Source organism: Mytilus galloprovincialis, chromosome 9 (assembly GCF_965363235.1).
Source record: "Mytilus galloprovincialis chromosome 9, xbMytGall1.hap1.1, whole genome shotgun sequence".
In the NCBI taxonomy this organism is placed as follows: domain Eukaryota; kingdom Metazoa; phylum Mollusca; class Bivalvia; order Mytilida; family Mytilidae; genus Mytilus; species Mytilus galloprovincialis.
The window spans coordinates 30,094,646-30,117,587 of NC_134846.1; positions in this window are offsets into that span (position 1 = coordinate 30,094,646).

The window sequence follows — 22,942 nt, forward strand, 5'->3', positions numbered from 1 at the left end:
TTTCCCGAAATAAGATACAAAATATATATTAATAGTAATGCAACTGCATACAAAATATAAGTTACTTTGCATATTAGGTTTATCTTAAACTGACATCAAGATACATTTTAACATGAAAGCTATGCAAACGTTTCAAAGTTTATAGACCATGACCGATGTGGCAGGTCAAATTAAGCACATTCATGACAATGGCAATGAGATGTGCCAATGCTTGTATAAAAATGGTTTCATGTAAAATATCAAAGACATATCATAACCGATATCGCTTACACTGATCTGATCACTAACTTCAATATGTAACCTTAACAAAAGTTGCAATGTCAATATGAAACGAATGAAGGGAGGGGTGGGGTGGGGGTGGGAGTAGAGGCAAACAATCTCTATGGAAGTAAAATATGCAAGTAATTCTACAACTGCATACCGAATATTGTTGACTTAATTAAGTCATCATACATGTGATGTAGTTATGTTCTAACTGATAAAAAATTTTCACTTCAATACATTTAAAAGTGTTTTTTTTTCAAATTATCTGATTATATGAAAATTTCCACATCATTACACTTTTATTATATGATAGATGTGACATTCATCGCAGTTTAAAGCGGTAAAAATTCATATTTTTTTTTAATGAAATCTATATTTTTGCATATTTTCAGTCAAAATGCACTTTTTGGCATCTGAAAATGTTACTAAATACGCAGGGTATGTATTGTGTAATTGAAGGTTATCATCCTATTATCCAGGTTTTGACATGTCAAGGAATACTGGAAGAAATCAATTAAACTTTTACATTAAATTGAAAATTATTAAATATAGCAATAAAAAGTAAAGGCAACAGTAGTATACCGCTGTTCAAAACTCATAAATCCATGGACAAAAAACAAAATCGGGATAACAAACTAAAACCGAGGGAAACGCATTAAATATAAGAGGAGAACAACGACATAACACAAAAATGTAACACATATAGACAAAATCCCACGAGAATAACAAATATAACATATATATATAACATCAAAACCAAATACATGAATTTGGGATAGACAAGTACCGTGACACGTCTTATCGCAATGTGAATTTACACTCAAAAATAAGAGAAAACAAACGACACAACGTTATAATGTAATACACACAGAAACGAACTATAATATAACAATGACCATATTCCTGACTTGGTACAGGGCATTTTTAAAGGAAAAAATGGTGGGTTGAACCTGGTTTTGTGGCATGCCAAACCTCGCACTTTTATGGCCATGTGAAATATAACATCAAAATGACAACACAGGACTACAATATAAATAAATTGGAGAACACAATTGACAAAGAATCACACGAACAACAGCCAACAAAAGGCAACAAGTTCAAAATTTTAATACGCCAGAAGTGTATTTTGTCCACACAAGACCTATGTGTGACGCACAGATAAAAGTGTAGGCACTATAAGGTCATTGCCTTATAGTGCCTACACTTTTTTATTGTCTTTCAGAAATGGATACGCTGATTTATTCAGAAAGTCATCCCGATAAAGATCACACAAGAATATTTGGAAAAATCAAAACTATGGATTTCAATATGCTTCAATTTTCCGAATGCGCCTCAAAGTGATGCTCTCAAAAGTTGTACTAAACAATAAAGAATGTTATGTTGTGATATAAATATATAAAAAAAGAAGATGTGGAATGATTGCCAATGAAACAACGGTCCACAGGAGACCAAAATGACACAGACATTAACAAATATAGGTCATCGTACGGCCATCAAAAACAATGAGCACAGCCCATACCGCATAGTCAGCTATAAAAGGCCCCATAAGATAATGATAAACAATTCAAACGAGAAAACTAACGGCCTTATTTATATAAAAAAAATGAACGAAAAACAAATATGTAACACATAAACAAACGACAACCACTGAATTACAGGCTCCTGACTTGGGACAGGCACATACACAAATAATGTGGCGGGGTTAAACATGTTGTCTATTTTTTAACAAATTATTTAGCTGAACTATTTGTTTTGATTTGGAAAGTAAAGAACTATAGAATGAATGTGTTAAAACTTTGTTTAATGTATTCAAAGTACAAAATTTTCAAAGAATTTTAAGTGTGAAAAAGGCATTTTTCAAGGGGCAGTAATGATACGTATGTAAGGCACAAATGGCGCTTGAATAAAAACGTTAATGTTTAGAATAGTTCACCTTTCTTATTCTATTACCAATAAAATTACAAAATTTACGTATGAAAAAGCTACATGGAACCCAAGCAACCGGGTAGCAATTCTTGCGATACTCATTATGTTACTTGTGTAATGTGCGAATTATGTACACAATTTCATATTTGGAAGTCACAAACGAGGGCAAGAGTTAAAGAGCGTGGTGACGACAAATGGAACAAATCAGTGGTCATATGTGTCACCCATAAACCAAGCATTGAAGATACCTATGAAAAAGAGATAATTAGTAATCATTTTCTAGTTAGCAACCACCCACTATCACATATATTTTTATAACAATAATTATATTCAGTGGAAATCTGATCAAATCAATCAAGTGGTCAAATGTCAAATGAAAGTTACGCATAAGTATCGTTCGCTTGTGGCATGTTCTATTATGGCAGTATTTAAATTAAATGACTAGGAGTTCATATTTTCAGACTAAGGAATCTTTAAAAGCAAAATGATCTTATAAGTGTCAAAATTGAATTGCTGAATGAAAAATGTATGTTTACTATTATAGTCCAGCAGCTAAATCCAATATTTTGGGACAATTGCTCACTTTATGGTAAAAGCATGAAACTTTGCACAGTGTTAGTTATGATGCTTATGAATTTTTTGGATATGGAGCCATAAAAAAAAATCCATAATGGCCGCCAACAGTCCTGAGACAGAGTTCAAAGATATGGTATACTTTATTATTTGAAAATAAAAGCACAAAACTTTGCATATTGCTAGTTATGATGCTAATTAATCTTTTCTGAATATGAAACAATCTAAAATAATTCCATAATGGCCGCCAATTTCAAAATGGCCGCCAACAGTCCTGAGGCAGAGTCCAAAAATATGGTATAATTTATTATTTAAAAATAAAAGCACAAAACTTTGCATATTGCTAGTTATGATGCTAATTAATCTTTTCTGAATATGAAACAATTTAAAATAATTCCATAATGACCGCCAATTTCAAGATGGCCGCCAATAGTCATGAGTCAGAGTAAAAAAATATGGTATAATTTATTATTTGAAAATAAAAGCACCAAACTTTGCATGTTGCTAGTTATGATGCTAATTAATCTTTTCTGAATATGGAACAATAAAAACAAATTCCATAATGGCAGACAAATTCAAAATGGCCGCCAAAAGTCTTATTATCAAAAACTGTTTCGTGTATGTCCAGAAAGCTATTAACAATCAACAAATATTTGTGCTTTGCAAAACTTTCAGGATTTCAGGTCATCAAAGCCGCAGTTGCAAACTGTTTGTTTGTCTTTTTAACTTTTTTCTATTCACGCGTCACTGAAATTTCATTTGTAGACGAAATACGCGTCTGGCATACAGAATTTATGTACAAGGATTATATATACCAATTTACGATTATAGTTCTTACAACATGGCTATTGAAATTACGTTCAGGGTATCAAGTGTAGAATATGACAACCCGACTAATTCAAATAATATTGATTGGGCAAATAGCATCCTCTGCCAAGAAACTACTAATATGTCCTTTTGATTCTAAACGTCTCAATGTTGGGGCTGGTTATCAATCTTTAGCTGACAATGGTCAGTTTCATGAATTACGATTTATGCATGAAGGCATTAATGTGTGCATTGAAAACTTAGATGAGGGATCTGGAAAAGAACTGTCTTTGCATGTTGGCACAAATCTTGCAACTTAAAACTGAACAAGACAAAGTTGAATAGAGCTGAAAAACGAACCTCACATGAGATAATAGATGAGAAAGCAACCACATCTAAAAACAAAACTAGACATGGCTTTTTGTTCAGTCCACCGATAACCCGTCTGTGTGCTTTTTCTGTTACGAAAATTGCCAAGAAGCCCTTCGCGAGTCCTCAACGTTTGGACAAGATACACGTGTGAGAGAATGTGCAGTAAAATTAAATGAGACGTTGTTACTTGCAAAGTTAACACTGGTGATATAATTGCATAGGAAGCAAAGTACCACTCTTAATGTTTAGTTTCCTTATATAATCGTGCATCTCGAGTTGAAATGAAAACTGATAATGTCGAATCTGAGAAGGAAAGGCAAATTCATGATACTGCATTTTCAGAACTAGTCTATTATATAAATTAAATAAGGTCATGCGATGAGACCATAAGTGTTTACAAGTTGTCAGATCTATGTAAACTTAATTACGGTAAGAATAACATGTCTAGGTGGAGATATTTCATCTTCAGTTAATAATTCTCGACTAAAGGGCAGAATTGTATCTAATTTCCCTGACTTAACAAGGCCGTGAAAACAAGACAAGAAAAATGATCTAGTAGATACTTTCCACAAACTAGGACTATCTGTCTCCTACAACCGAGTGTTAGAAATTTCTACTTCAATGGCTAATGATGCTTGTCGTCGTTATGTCAAAGAAAGTACCTACCAATCTACTACAAAAAGTATTTACTTCAGATGCTGTAGACAACATTGGTCACAATCCAAGCAGTATATCGTCAAAAGATTCATTCCATGGTACATGTTTATCTTTATTCCAACATTTGACCAATCTGAACCTATGTTGAAATGCCAGTCAAAGAGAGTTTCTCAAATCTTCCACCAGCTGTACTAAGATTCAGCAAACCAGATATCCCATAAGTAAAAGGAGAACTGTCGATTGATATGTCCTCCTTACCAGCTGCATTAATTGCGGAATTCAAGTGGCTGAAACATGTTGCTAAAAATTAAAGTGTTAAGGCTTAAGTGGGTACAAATATGTTATGGTCCGCCTACCGTGCTGATATGAACTGTTGAGCCCATGTTCACATGAGGAAGCTGATACTAGAATGTTGTTTCTGCATTAGATACTTTCCAGAAAGGCTACATCACCATACTGATCAGAACAGCTGACACAGATGTTGTTGTCTTGTCTGTCTCTTAATGTTTCAATAGACTTCAAATTAAACAACAGTGGATAGTTTTTGGCACTGGAAAGAACTTCCGATATATTTCAGTTCATAGATTGTGCCTTGCCGTTGGACCATTGAAATCGAAAGACTTACCACTGTTCTATGCTTTTACCGGTTGTGACACAGTCTCAACTTTTTCTGGGAAAGGTAAGACATCAGCTTGGGACAAATGGTCCATATATGACAAGTTGTCAAAAGCATTTATGCAGGTTATTTAGAATCCGAATGAAGTGGAAATATTTAAAGTGTTAAAAGTAATAAATCGGTATGTTTTGCTTTTGTATGATTGGTCTAGTACAGCTAATAAGATGAATGAGTTAGGAAAACAGTTATTCACACAGAAGACAAGAACAATTGACAATCTTCCTACAACAAAAATATTTTAATTATAATTTTAATCTGTTGTTATGTCAAATAGTTACTTTTGTGTAGTTTTTTATTTATTTTCTTAGACCTCATTTCTAAAACAAGAAATACTTTTTGTAGGATTAAAAACTGCATATGTTAATTTTTTTTTTCGTTTAAAAAAAAAATTGAAATTTTCTAAGGTCATCATTACCTGTAATTGTGAAAAATAAAAACTCATCAAAGACGCCATTTGAGGTATATCGGCCATTTTTAGTTCATAGTTAAAATCACCTGTTACATTATATAATAACATGTTTGTATATACGTGCTTGTATTGAAATAAAAGATCCATTTTTTTTAACCATTTTTATACCATATTTAAAAACTAACGTCTAATTTTGAAATGTTATACGGCGCCATTTTGAATATTGACGCCATTTTAAAAATATAATCTATGCACCAATGATACATTGTAGGTCTTTTTCGATGTTAAATGATCAGTTTCGCGTACTAGGTAACTTTCTATTGCACAATGATTGTGTATACATACACATACTGTTAAACTCAGACATTTTGAAGCGCCATTTTGAATTTGGACGCCATTTTGATTATTTCTGTAATATAAGGTTTAAAAGAAATAATAATTGACATATCTTAATTGTATTTCTTTATGTTTGTGACATCTTCTGAACTCATTAAAATTGTAAGACTTCAAGTGAATGATATTATACTTATGTCGGCCATCTTGAATTTGGCGGCCATATTGGATTTTTTTTATCGTGGCTCCATATCTGAATTTTGTCTTTACCCCTAAATCTTTCACTATGCCAAGTTTCATGCTTTTACCATAAAGTGATCAATTATTCTGATATCCGCTGAACTATAACTATTTACACTGTTGGCGAATTACCTTACATCATCTTTACAACATTTTTTTTTAATATTGTGATTGAGGGTCAATCGAAATAATATAATGTTGCAAAGCATTCGTTTACTTTTACAACAAATTAGAAAAATAAGGTGGTATCAATATTTAGCTCGAAATAGCTACGACATTTTTATGGATTAATTGGACTGTTTGGAGGTAAAAACGCAGTGCATATAAACATGAAAATTGCCGACATTTTTGGTAGATGTGTAAATAACTGAAAGATTATTGGTAAAGCATATACACTGTTTGTTATAATTCGTATATCAGTCCTTTTCTTCACATATATGTACGTATTATATCCTGACCACTACCATAAGCACATACGTCAATTGATCCATATCAATCGTACATTTTTAGGGTCAAATTGACGTTTTCTGTAATCTAGCGTTATTGCCTCGAAGCATTTGTACTTAATTGAACTTCTTTCTGCAAATAAGTTTGCATACGCTGGGTTCTCTTTTCATGGGGGATTTCGTTTATGTATGCTAAATTAGTATACATTGTAATGCGATTCTTTATTTTTACAGATGGAAATTCAAGTTGAATGTTAATATGTATAGGTACGGATGTTTTAGATAAAACGCGAAAACAAACACTATTGTGACGACATTGAGCACTTTAGCAATTACTTCCCCTGTAAGTAGAATCACTGTTGACACATAGATATGTCTTGTCACTTTGTTACTTGAAAGTTAAAATTTTGAAATACATAGAACAATACTTTTTATTACGAAAATTATGTAAAATATAAGTGACTGAATGTTCACTGAAAAATCTTTAGCTGAAAATGATGTATCACAACTGCATTCTAAATATAAGTTACTTATTATAGGTGGCTTCTCTGACACTGACCTGATAACAAATGTTAAGAGTGCAAATGTATCCAAGCTAATAGACCAAGATTAATGTGGTAGGGCAAATTAAACACAATGAAAAAGTGATTTGCCCATGCTTATATAACTGCATGCTAAATATCGAAAACGTTTCAATAATAATCCCCCTTAAACTGACCTGATCATACACTTTAACCTATAACCTTAACAACAGTTTGAAATTCAATACGCTATGACTGATGGGGATTGAGCTAACAATCGCCATGGAAATAAAATAGGTCAATATTTATACAATTGCATATCAAATATGGTTGACTCGAGCATGTAAAGTCACATACACTGAGCTAATCATCAAAGTTTGTGCAAAGCAAACTATATGTATTGACAGGCTGTGACACTATATATATATATTCAAACTCTGTTTTTGTCCCTTTTTACAGTTATTTATCTGTTCATCTTTCTCTTATTAGATTACATTGTATTTTTGCGGTTTTCCTGCTATCAAAGATTTTTTTCTACTTCCATGTGATCTTCTTTCCTTTGAATGTCTAATAATTAAAATATTATCAGAAATTTATTTTTCAAATTATGCTAATAACAAGGCGCACATGTTTTAGTTGTTACTGTAGTGACTGGCTGGTCAGTAACAACTGCAATATTCAGTATGTGGTAATGGAACGCAATATTTAGATTTCAGTGGGTCAATAATGTAAAACTATACAATGTCATATGCTTCTGTCAAGCAGCATTTTTTATTTTGAACAAAAAGAGCAATTCATAACTTTAAAGCGTCCTCAAAACAGATTGAATGTCTTCGGAACAGTAATATCATTGGCAGAATAATCCTAAATACCCGAACATAATGCAATAAATGAAACTTTCTAAGATCTGTTTTAATCGTAACTTCCGAAAAGTAATGTAAATGTATCTGTCCGTTCTGAGGTATGGCATGTGTTGTTAAAATTGTTTTGTCAACTTGAAATTGTGTAGGAAAATGTTATTCAGTTTACTGATTGAATTAATGTTTACCCCTTCTCTCTTCATACAGGAAACATTATTAGGCTGCTTTTAATAATGATTGAAGATTTATCAAAATCCGCTGTCGGTGATTTTGCTTTACAAAACATGTGTACAAATAATAAAAAAACACCAAAAATAACATTTTTTTGTATTATACACTTAATATTATGATGAAATCCAGACGTGTAATTTGTCTACAACGGACAATGGCGTTTGAATAAAACTTAGAATATTTAAACAATCTATAAACAATAAAAAAGATAAAAAAAAACATATGAAAATTATTTCAATACAGTACACTAAAGGCGGAGCAATACGAATTCACAGCACCCGGGAACACTTTCTGGTACTCCGGCAGGGTAAACAGATTCTGTTTCACATGTGATACTCTTGTGTTGCTCATGGTATCCACAAATTTGGTAAACCGTTTAATTTTGAAAGTCCACGGAAAGAGGTCAAGAGTAAGTTAACGACAAATGAAACACATCCGTGGTCATCTGTTAACCACATATTCCATAACAGTCAACCAAGCATTGAAAGGGGCTCTTAAAAAATTTCGAAGAGACTACTTGGAACTTTTGATGAACATATTTTCTAATTAGCAGCCAACCTCTATCAAATAAATCATTATAGGAATCAGACTTTCAGCGGACCTTTATCAAATCAATTGAAAGCTCTAATTTGTAAAGAAAGTAACTTCAACAAAATTGGTACCGTTGATTTTATTACTACCACTTGGTCGATGCCTCTGCTGGTGGACTATTAGTCCCCGAGGGTATCACCAGCCCAGTAGCCAGTACTTCGGTACTGGCATGAAAATACGGATTTTTGTGTTATTAAAATTTGCTGTTACAAAATATTAGAAATTATTATAAATTAAGGAATGTATCTCCCTCATGCAAAGCTCTGATTCCTTTCACGAATTTGGCTATAATTTTTGGACCTTTTGGATTATAGCTCTTCATGTTTTATATAAGCTTTGGATTTCAAATATTTTGGCCACGAGCATCACTGAAGAGACATGTATTGTCGAAATGCGCATCTGGTGCAACAAAATTGGTACCGTTGATTTTATTACTACCACTGGGTCGATGCCTCTGCTGGTGGACTATTAGTCCCCGAGGGTATCACCAGCCCAGTAGCCAGTACTTCGGTACTGGCATGAAAATACGGATTTTTTGTGTTATTTAAATTTGCTGTTACAAAATATTAGAAATTATTATAAATTAAGGAATGTATCTCCGTCATGCAAAGCTCTGATTCTTTTCACGAATTTGGCTATAATTTTTGGACCTTTTGGATTATAGCTCTTCATGTTTTATATAAGCTTTGGATTTCAAATATTTTGGCCACGAGCATCACTGAAGAGACATGTATTGTCGAAATGCGCATCTGGTGCAACAAAATTGGTACCGTTGATTTTATTATGATTATCGTCAACTAGTAGCATGTGCTAGTTGAGGTTGCCACCGTACCTAACGTAGTACCAAATGAACCGTCATTGAACTTGTAATAATGATTGATGTTTACATTTAATGTCAAATATGTTTTATGAGTTATAACAAAACGTATTTGAAGGTTTTTTAGCCGCAAATTGGAATTTATTTCAATTGGATCTTTTTCGTATTGATAACACATAATTTTACGTGTACTTGATTATACTTTCAAACAACTGTTTCAATTAACCGTTTCGCGAACAGTTGTAATGTACATGAAGATTTCTATCCCCTGAACTGTAGAGATAAAATAAGAAGACTTATAAAATATATTTATAAAATAAAAATATTAGGAGGGTGCCCTCTTCTTCCCCCATGTCCCCTATATGACATTACAGGTCTCTTATCTTAACAAAAATATATTTTACTAAAATAATTATGACTAATTCGAAGTTATGCAAGGTATATATTAAATATAGCGAATCAAAACATGTTTGCATGTTAACGTATAAAGACTACATCATTAGAACACACGTGTTTAAGAAAGCTTTTATTTAAAAATATTTAATTCTGATTATTTCAAATCCTTTTCATACTTACTAAATATTCCTATACTTATTGTTATATATTCATAAAAAAAAAACCAAAGACATTGTGTTAAACAATTAGAAGCACAAATCTGTATTTTGAATCTTTAATTTATCTCAACTCTTGTAAGGTCTTTTTGATTCATGAACTTAGGCACCAACTAAATCATCTTAAATAGGATCAAAAACGACTTGTCTGAAAAATATAGGCTAGTCGATCCAACATTTTTTTTTGGTAAAAATATATCCTAATGTGCGCTACATGGTTGATTGTGTTTCGACAGTAAACACATATTTTATACGCGAATTAGAACCAAGCATTTGTTCAAGTTACAGCACAAGACCGCCAAAAGATGTCTGAGCTTTATTTTGTTACAATATTCTATTCTTATTAAACGACAAAACTACCTGCGTGGTACGACCACTAAATAACGTTTTGATGTTATGTCTTAATGTTTTGAAGGTCATTCTGATATCATATTGAAATCTACATGTATATTATTTCACACCGAGCTGTTTACGTTTAGGGAATTAATAATAATAATGAAGAAAACATATATATAACGGAAAGACGTATTCGTTGCTACATGTTCAATTTGGTAGTTGATTTGAATTTCAGTTGAAAAATACATACAAGTGTTTTGTATTTATGACACAATTCCAAACACTGAATGGTACCGAATTTCCGATTCTACAAAACAAAATACAGAGATCACTTCATGATTCATTGAAATTCAAATTGTTTTGCGGAAGAACGACTCGACAAATGGCCTGATTAATTGCGGAAGAACTATTATAAACAATGTGGCATTTTGATTATAATTTATTACTCATTCAAATAGGGATTTGGTACAGATAGGTTAAGGACAGACATAACATTTTTGTTTATGGAATTGCATTTAGATAATGTCTGATTAATAAAACATCTTTATTTCTTAATAAAGATTATACATTTTAAAAAGCTGAACACTTTGATGTGTTTCCTTTCTTTTCTGTTTGCTAGAATTGTTTGTGTTTAAGACTGGTGTGATCTCTGATGCCCTCTCTCATGACATTATATAATATTACTTGATATTTAATATTTAACTTATAAACGAATACATTTAATAAGAGCAGTAAAACGGATTTCATATGTTGAGTAAAATCTGCTAACTCTCACAGCCTCGGTATTTGGTGGGGTTCTTGTTGCGAATTTCAGTTATACTCTTAGATTTAATACAAAGTTCTACTGATTTTGTTGCAAATCATTTTTATTTATTATATACAGTTGGTGACAAGTAAACTGACTGTTTGATTTTTTTTATGATTGTATATGTTAGCGGCAATAAGTGAAATTAGGCATTAAGCTTAAATCCTAGGCAATAAGCTAACGCCTAGGCATTAAGTCTAATGCCTAAAGATGTTAGGCATTAGTCTTAAATCCTAGGATTTAAGCTTAAATCCTGAAAAATGTGACCAGACATTAAGCTTAATGCCTAAAATCTATAAATGCGAGTAAATAAAAGACATTATTCAATTAAATAAAAATCGAACATTTGTTACATAATAACATTACGAGAACTGAAGTTTAAAATGTAACTACTGGAAATAAAATCACAGATATAATATGTTTTGATATTTAAACTCATCAAATATTACTAATAAAACATGAAAACTTGATACAAATTTGTGTTAAAATCATTTGTAATCACAAGTTGTCGAACCGTGGCACCGACTATTGCACTTTCACCTGTTTTTCTTGCATTTGCACTGGTTACCTAAACATTAAGATTTACAAGAACATTTGAATCCTTGACCTCCGGATAATGTCTGATGGGTTGCTGCCTAACGTACACTTAAAGTTGTTTAACAATTAATTTCCTTTTCCAGAATTAAATTTTGTTTACATATTCCCATCTCATTTGATCCAAATGTTCCTAGGAATATTTCAGGCAATAACTTAATGCCTAGCCGTTAGCTTATTGCCTAGGATTTAAGCTTAATGCCTAATTTCACTTATTGCCGCTAACATATATAATATAACCACTATTTAAACACCTGATTTGGCATCTTCATAATCATTAGAGTTATTATCATTATCGTTCCGAGATGTTTTGTCTAAATATGCATTATTTGACTCTAATTCTAAATCAATTGCATCATTGAAGGATATTTGTTCATTTGTCAATGACTTGTCTCCATCAATCGGTTTGCACGATTCCATAGTATCCCAATTGTTCATCGATATATTTGTTTCAGCATTCATATTTATGTAATCATGAAAGTTTCTAGTTTTGAATACAGATGACGCATCTTCTCCAAGCAATGTTTCCTTATTTCCTGCTATTGGTTCCGGAGCCTTCTGGTTTTCATATGTTTGTAGCGGATTTTGTACATTATAGTATGAATGACTTTCGACGTGTTCACCAAAACCTTTGGAACTTATGAACAATCACAGGGACTTCGTAACCACGTGAATCTTCTTTCCAATTCTCCTGAAGTGGTTGATATGTATTTTTATATGCTGTATTATCTTGATCCACAACGTCTGAATTAGACGAATTAGTTGAACTACCATCTTGTTGTGATGTTTGATCTTGTAATTTGTGATTTTCATCCTCTTCTATTTCGAAATACGGATCAAGGTATCCTGTGTCACTATGTTCAGATATGGTTGTAATAAAAATACTCTCTTGACAAACCAAGTCAATAGGTTCGTAATGAGATTCTTGTTCAGTTATGTTTAAATCCACCCTGTCAGATGATAATTGATTATCATCGATCTCATCATAGACGACAATATTTGGAGAAGGTTCTAAAGGTTCTAATACCACTTCTTCATCTGTGATTCTTGATTTAAGATATAGTTGTTTTATGTAAGTTCGAACCAAACAACCAAAACTAGTCAGAATGAAACAACTTATAATACACACTGTTAAAATCATAATCCATTCCGATATTGAAGTTCCTTCAAAATTGAGAAAAAAATATCAAGAACTATTGTTATCAGATAAAACAGTAAATATTCCTTATGAAACATGCAACAACACACTTATGCGCATTTATTTATTTTACGTAACATCACTTGTCTTGGTTTATGAACTAAACAATAACACTATTACCTTACAGACTATTTTAAACATATATTTTTTCACTGTGAGAGAGGGTCATTCGAAGAAAACTAATATTGCTTATCATACGAATAGCGTTTAGTTTTCACTACACATTTGACACACAAATGGTACCATATTTTAGTCCAGAACAGCTGAAGGCCTATTTATGGATAGCTTAGAACGCTGAATATCAGAACGAAGTTCATATAAAATATGTAACTTGCCGAAACTTGCGGTGACAAGTAGATGTTTAGATAACTTAAATATTTTGATTAAGCAGATAAACCGTTTATAATACTTCGTTATCTCAGTAATTTTCTCCACAAATATGTACTTGTTGTTGCCTTGCTCCCAACCATTAGCATAACTTACAATAGTATTCCAAAAAGCCATACATGATACGCGTCAAACTGTCTGCCATAGGATGGTAGTTGATGAATAGAATGAACATATTTGTGGATGCAAAATATAAATGAAAGCGAATGATGTATCTGCTTGACAATGGATATTTCTCGATCTCTAGACATAAACTGGTCGCCTTCAGTCATGATCGGCAATTTGTATATCATTTATATATACTCTGACATCCAACAGTCCAAGAAATTACTATAGAATGCCATAATCGTCAGAGCAATCTCAGACTATTTTCTGTATATTATTTCATTCTTTATTTTCACTTATACAGGACATTTATTTTTATGAATGCTGTTATTCCAAAAGCATTATGTCTTATGCCCGCGTCACACTGTCCCGAATTTTACGCCGATGGCAACACGATAAAGGAAATTTTCAAAATCGGGACTGATCGTATCTAGATCGGGCTATTCGTAGTGCCATCTTTAACCATCGTAGAACCATCGGCCACTTTTTCTAGACTTCGGGGACAACTTCGGGAAGGGTTCTAAATTTTTTAACATGTTAAAAAATCCCCGAAGGTGCGTCCGATGTTGAGGGTTCGTATTGAGTTCGTATCACCATCCTCACCATCGTAATGTCACCGGTAATGCATCTTTGAACATCGTATTGCATTCGTGTTTCCATCGTTTCCATCGGGCAGTTTTAACATTACGATGTCTACACGAATGAATCACGAAGCTACCCGAAGGTCTTACGATGGCAACACGACTTCGTGAAGACCTCGTAATCCCGTCGTATTGCCATCGAATAAAAGTACGAAGGCGACAAGATAGAACTACGACGGCAATAAACAAGCTAAATGTACGTTAATTTTCGCGCTAAAATACATTTAAAGTGCCATCCGCGATATGCACTGGTCAGTCTAGTACGACAGTTAAGAAAGACGTTCACAAAACATGGAGCTCATATCATATGATTCTATGAGAACAAGAAAGGCGACAGCGTTGTTTCTATTAATTCAAATGGAATAAGAAGAGCAGCTATTACAGGCCCAGGATTTACTTTTACAAGTTAAATATTATTTTTTGTCAATTTTTCATATCAAGTTACATAATGAAAATCATAAATCCGCCTCGTACACCAACACTGCAGGTACACGTATATAGGGAAACCAACTTCTTCTTCATTATTCTGATTTTTTATGTATCGTCTGAGTTGTTGTCACACGAATGTTTACTCCATAACCATTTTGTTTTTGTATATGTCATATTTTGCCGCATTTGTTGCTTTCCCAACTCGTTCCTTTTGTTTATATTATGATATTCTCCTGGAAAGAGCTCTTTTTGAATAAAAGGGATCAACGAACCCATTACCTTACCTTTAAGATAGATCAGTAAACATGAACATAATTATGGGTGATTATTCTGACTAGTGCACACATTTTTTCAGTTCAAACAAGGCAATACCGAGCGTGGCATCCCCTCGTATGTTACATATTGGGGACAAATATGGACTTGTACTTTCCTGCTAGACTCATACTTCTCCCTCTTCCTCTTCCTCTCCCTCTCCCTGATTTTAGAGGCATTATATGCAGAGAATCAAGAGTCAAGTTTTACCCTTCAAGCCCACAGTCTTCCGTCTTATGATTAAACCAGAAATTAAATGTACAATATAATATATATTCAATATTGATCAAACAATTTAAAACGCGTGATGCCTTCGGCATATAATTTAAATGCATCGTAAGCTGAACACGACGTCTTTTAGACATCGTATGGCCATCGCGCCATCATCGTATTCCATCGTGTAGCCTTCGTGATCCATCGTGTAGGCTTCGGCTGAGATATGAAGCTTAAATACCCGTCTTCGGTTAACCTTCGTATGTCCATCTTTTGCTATCGTATATAATTTTGGCACCATCGTATAGACTTCGTTATTCATCGTACTTGCTTCGGTCACTTTTTGGTATTTTAACGAGATCGGGACCAACTTCGTACGAACTTACAATCTTCGCATTCGGGTGTCCATCGTATATAAAAATCGGGACAGTGTGACGCGGGCATTAAGGAGGTATAAACCATTCGAAAAAAAATAATAAACTCTGATTAAAACGAAATATTATCTAAACTGAATTTATAAAAAATATTTTTACTTAATTGACAACATATTTGTTTCGTTTTGGAGGCCGTAATTTTCAACAAGTAATTTGCATTCCTTTGGAAACCTACTTTGCTACTGTTTTTGTCGATTCTATACGTTAAGAAACAAATTAACACTATCCTTAAATTTAAAAGAAATGAAAAAAAGATAGAAAGATAGAGTTGAGTCTGCCTCATTTCTTGACTTATAAATTGAAATTAACAATGATGATCGGTTGAAAACATGTATTTGTAAAAATAAAATGACCTCAGCTTCCAAATTTTTAATTTTTTTTTTATTCAGCACCATTTCAGAAATGCTTGCATATGAAGTATAATATCGTCCATTTTATCCAATATTTTAAAGCATATTTCCTATGTCATTTGCTGATGGAGAGTTGCTCTCAGCATGGAAGCTATTTAATCAAGAGTTTGAAGTGATGAAGTGAAGATCATCATTCAGAAAGTTTATGGACGCCATCAAAAGTTGGATTACCTTTACGGAATATCTGTTTCACAGATTACGACGTAAGTATTCCAATCATCATAATAGTTATCAAAGATAACAAAACACAACCCAGACCTCGAAAGATATATGTGGATCAGGACTTACAAACGGATTTGAGCTTACATGAGCAATATGACAGGTTGCTACTTGGGGCAGTATCTGCTAACACTTGCGGACCACATAAGATCAACTCGTTTCTGAAGAGTTCATTTATTTTTCTATGCTGTGTTTTCTAAAGTTGTATTTGTCGTATTGCACATTGTAGTTGTCAATTCCTTTTTTGATAATAGCTTGCAAAGTCTATTTGTATATTTCGCTTTTTTTTAAGACTTCAATTAAATTGTTATCACGAAAAGTTATTATAAAAGCACAATGTATATACATTTTCATGTAGAAATATAAAAAGTGTGTCCAGCTAACCAATGAACTTATCGTCTTTTTTTTATTATATGTAATGTGGAATGCAAAAATTTGTTATATTCGAATGTGTCGTAAAAAGAAAAATATGTGTGGTTTTACTTACCACTGTTCATAACAGTTGTTTCGTTTGTAGTAATTGTTTTATTTAGAAGTATTGCTGGTTCAGTATTGCCTACAGAGGAATAGTTTTATGATTACAAACATTGTTTTTGCATGTTTTATACATGATTTAGTTAATTAAACAAAAACGTAATAAAAATAATATTTTCCAAGTATGATTCCGGTAAAGATGGGAGTTCTTGTCTTAAAACATATCGAGTGGTGTCATAATTTATCGAATGAAAGACCGACCGTCAACTGTTCTTTCTTTGACTAAAGTGACACTTCAAGATGTGTTATACGACATAAACAGCCTTGAAATTAGCATTATCGGATTTATATACAGTCAATAAATATTATTTTAGCCGACATTTTTATTGATCTATGTTTTTCTCTCAGCTAAACATTACACATGCTATAATTTAAAGTGTGTTCTTAAAAATTGAAAATCAGGATACTATTTAATACTCCCCTTCAGTTAAACTACTTTACTATAAAAAGAGATTATTTGGTTATTGAAATGTGTAAAAGGTGTATAAATTTTCCTTTTACAAAGTACAAAATCTGATGGTAAAATGTTTTTTCAAGTAAAACGTGTATCCAGAGGTCATGGATACGATGTGAATCAAAATAATGTTGCGGAATTTTAAACAGTGACACGTAAAAGTGACTTGTTTTCAAACTATTTTCAAAATGTATTGTCTTCTCGATGTTTGATTGAATAAAATTAGACATTAGTCATGATAAAGTTCACTTTATTTCTAAAAGACTAGAAAGCTAAATCAAATATTCTACACATAATTTGTTAAAATAAAGAATGATAAGTTCAAAGTCCTTTTAAATCAGTCAGTGTCACACTGTCAACCTCGATTACAAGATTACATCCGATATACAACACTTTATTTTTTCTATTTTTCAATACTTATAAGGCAATCGAATAGCATGATAATAAGAAGTAACGAATAAAACTACAAAAAAAATATTCACATAAACATCACTGACAATATAATTACTACTTGCATCTCCAAACGAGATATTTTGGATATCAAAAAAATTAAACTAAGAATGTTCGAAAGCTTTTCCGCTAACTCATATTGTGGTTACTTTTAAAGTGTTTTCGACTTTTCCTCACAAATCGATTTGTTTGTGTTAGATTTAATGGAAGCACAAGCATCAATTGCTTTCTCCGATTTAGCATACTTGTTTGTGCAATCCTCGAAATTACCAGTTCCAAATGTCGATTGGAAAGAGGTCTTCAGTGTTTTATTCAGAACTGTATTACTGTCTGGCGACAGTCGGTTTCCATTTGCCGCCTGAATGTTAATTTGCCTGTCGTTCTGAAATAGTTGGCACACATTAGCATAAATACTACTAGCAGCGTCTTCTGTAGACCACGAGGAACGTTTGCTACATTGATAAACCTTATGCGATACTCCCAAAGCATGTTTACCTCCTTGGCAATATTCCGGAAGAGGTGTATGATATTCTGCATTATCTTGACGAACAACGTTTGATTTGAAAGAACTAATTGAAAGGCTTTCCTGTCTCAATGCATGACTATCTACTTGGTGATTGACGTCTTCTTTCATAGCAAAATCGGGATCAACATATTCAGCTTTATCGTCTTCAATACAAGCTGTATTATTCTGTCTTTCGTGAACCGTAACGGGTGCCTCACATGCATGTGCATCTTCCTCGCAATACTCCGAAATCAGTTCATAAAATTCTGTATTATCTTGACTGACAAAGTTTGAGTTGAATGAATTAGTTAAAAGGCTTTCCTTTCGCAGTGTATGATTTTCATCTTGTTGATTTGCGTCTTCTTTCATAGCGAAATAAAGATCAAAATATCCAGCGTCATCATCCTCATCATCTCCAATACATGATATATAAGACTGTATTTTATGAACCATAACAGACTCCTCACATGATTATGAATCTTCATGGAAGTATTCCTGATGCAGTTCATGAACTTCTGTAATATCTTGACTATCAACTTTTGAGTTGCTGGAACTAATTGAAAGAATTTTCCTTCGAAATGCATGGTGTTCTACTTGGTGATCATCGTCTTCTTTCCTATCGAAATACAGATCAAAATATCCAGCTTCATCATCCTGTATGCTTCCTGTATAAGATTGGCTTTCATGTTTAACAAAGTTAATAGTTTCATTATGAGATACTTTAGTTGCTACATTTCGGCCCGTCGTGACAAATATCAATGGCTTCTTGTCGACTTCAGTATAGTCGCCCATATATGGAGGTAGAGTTTCGGAGACAGGTGTTGCATTTATGGCTCTCACTTTCAGTGATCGTCGCTTTCGGTATGTACGAAAACAATGCCCTACGCCAGTAAGACAGAAACAACTAGTAATACAAAGTGTATATATTATCCAGTCAGCTTTTGAAGATCCTGCAACAATGAGTTGTAATAACTAGAAATGTTATTATTATGCCAAAAAAGGAAAATGTACCTTATTACCTATAAAAAAGTCAGACACATTAACTTTCCTTTATGACACCAATTCTATCTCGGTATAATTATGATGATTTTGGATTCAATGTTAGATGTCTATCTATACCAAATGTTATTACTATTATTATATACTCCACTTATAGATGTCAAAAGTGTATTTTTCGTTACATACGAGTAAAGAATTTGATTTATCATCTGTTATCATTCTCTTTTATTGTGCGTTATCAAATCTATATTGAAGTCCTCTTGTGTGAGCCAACTACGCTTTACAACTATAAAGTTTCAAAATTATCTACTCTATATAATTTTTTCAGTCAATTGAAGAGGAAAACCATTTAACTGAAAATAGCTCATCAATTCTAAATGAAATCATTGATAGAAATTAAAATAATATTCTATTATGTGAAGTCATCTCGTTCCACCACTACTTGATAAAATGCGTAAAAATTTTCAGTTTAAGGTATAATTTATAGTATAAAAAGTGAACTCACAAAAATACTGAACTTAGAGGAAAATCAATTCGGAAAATCCATAATCACATGGCAAAATCAAATAACAAAACACATAAAAAACGAATGGATAAGAACTGTCATATTCCTGACTTGGTACAGGCATTTTCAAATGATAATTTATAAAAGATAATGATATTTCCATTACGTGAAATATTTATCGGTACGATCGTGGTAACTACATGTATGTATGAACCAAATAGACACATAATTTCAAATATGAATTAGAGCTCATTTTTTGGCCACAACTGATTTTGAAACACTACCGTTAACATCATACATTTTTTTCTCGCGTATTACATAAACCCATACCAACATTTAAATATAAAAAAGCCAAAAAGAATGTGCACGCTAAAGCTAATTATTTTAACAATTATCTGATAAAAATTTGAACGAACTCGCTAATATTATAAACTTGTCTAACATTATTAAATTGTATTCTGTAAGTCAGCGTCAAAAGCAATTCCTTTAAATTAAAAAAAACCAAACGAAATGATAAATGATCGTAAAAAATGCTATCATTTTAACGTATATTTTAGTGATTAGTCAAATAAACACCGGTTTCCCCAAGAATCAATCATTTGTCGTCTTTCCTATCATATATTTACAAATGTCATTTAACTGAAATACAATCAGGTGTAAAAAGAATCTTAAGATGATATTTTCGTGATATTTGAAATGAATATTTCTGTATTATGCATACAAACGCATTTTTGCGCCTGTCCCAAGTCAGGAGCCTCTGGCCTTTGGTAGTCTTGTATTATTTTTAATTTTAAATTGTTGTTTACAATTTTGAGTTTAGTATGGCGCTAATTATCACTGAACTAATATATATATTATTTGGGGGCCACCTGAAGGACGCCTCCGGGTGCAGGAATTTTTCGCTGCATTGAAGACCTGTTAGTGACCTTCTGCTGTTGTCAGTTCTTTTATGGTCGGGTTGTTGTCTCTTTGACACATTCCCCATTTCCATTCTCAATCTTACATAATACGTTTTTCATAATGTTTTACTATATCAACAAGAAAAACATTATACTATCTATTTTCTTTCCTTAACAGTTAAATACGAAACACAATTGAACTTCAAAGTAGTCCGTCCATTCTGGCCTTCAAATCTTATTATAAAATTTAACATGACATTTAGTCTTTGTTTCATTATTGAGGCTCTCGGTTTGGTCAAAGTTATCACCAAAAAATAAGAATGACATGTAGTGGACGAAACAAACAAACATATAATATCGGCATTTATCCTATTTATAAATTTGTTGAGATGAATTTATTAGAGCCTATCTCGATTGTGAATTATATGTTTTTTGTATATTATTTGGTCTTGTTATTATGCATACAGCTGTGTTCATTTATAAAGTATGTTTACACGTTACTACTGCATAAATGTGAAACGGCTTGACTACCAATGAAGGTTGGACACCGTGTAGGAACTATTACTGAAAATGTACAATCCATACTGTTTGGCTACAGTTTGATTTAGAAGAAACACCGACATAATGGACATAGCTACATAATACAATTAATTATCTATTTACTACCACAATTTAATATTAATTAGTATTGAAATTTAGTAAATGTTATATCAGTATTACAAACCTTATCTTGAATTCTATCCTAACTCTATCCTATTTTTGGGGAAATGTTTAGAAATTCAAATTTGACGTCACTTTGTGCGTGTATCCTTTTGGCTAACTCGGCTGTGAATTTTTCATGTGCTGGTTTATGTTGTTTTATGTATCTGTTTTTATTTTTTAGTTAGTCACTACTTCAGTGTTATCATGTATATCTTATTATATAGTCATTTTATTAAAAAATACTGTTTACAAAAGTATGAACTATTCTAAATAATAAGGATGTTCTTATCCCAGGCAGAAAAGCCTAACCGTATTATGCACAACTTTTTGGAACTTTTGGTCCCCAATGCTCTTGAACTGTGTACTTGTTTTGGCTTTCGAATTTTTTTCATCTGAGCGTCACTGGTTAGTCTTGTGTAAACAAAACGCGCCTCTGGTGAATTAAATTTTAAACCTTGTACCTTTTGTTATCTATTATTCGTGTGTTTCTCTGTCCTATATGTTCTCCTATTTATTTGTATTGTAGTCCTGGCATGTTATGTTGTCATTTTAATGTTATATTTAACGTTGCCATAAAAGCAGGAGGTTTGGAGGCCACAAAACAAGGTTCAACCCACCATTGTATTCCTAAAATGTCCTGTACCAAGTCAGGAAAATGGCCATTAACATATTATAGTTCGTTTCTGTGTGAGTTACATTTTAATGTTGTGTTTCTGTTGTATCGTAGTTCTCCTTATATATTTGATGTGTTTCCCTCAGTTTTAGTGTGTAACCCGAATTTGTTTTTTCCTACGTAGTCGGTATAATTTCGGTTTGTGCCCTTTGAACTTAAGGACGTTTAACTATGGCAACATAATACGCACGCTCGAAAATCCTTTCTGTGATTGGACAGAATGCTGTCATGATGGGTGATTGGGTTGTGTTTGAAAAAACGTCTCGTTAATTATATCGTGATGGAAAGCAAGTGAAAAACTATAAATATTTGAACTAGATCTTACAAAGATTTATATTTTTATTAAAACAATTGTTTCTCCAAAAGCTCTTTGCATCCGTGACAGCTGTTTATTCGGGACAATTATATAATTTTAATGTAAACTTTGTTGTACGAACGTACATGACTTTTAGAACGCACCTACGCATGTGAGATTTCCGCGGGGTTTTGGTGAATGTGAACAGAAAGATACGAGGACCGAGAATACTGAACACAAACAGAGAAAACGTTATTTAAATGGTATCTTTGTGCTTCTGAAGGTTATCGAAATGATAATTTTAAACATATACTCAAATTTCAATACGTCGGATATCTTTTTTAAAGATAGTTCTTGTTCCCAATCGATTTATGAATTTCGAACAGCGGTTTAATACTGTTGCCTTTATTTAGACGATGATATTATCAATAATGGGCCATTGCTTAATTCCTCATACTTTGTTCGTATTGGGTCAATAAAATTAAACGACAACCACTTTTTATTCCCGT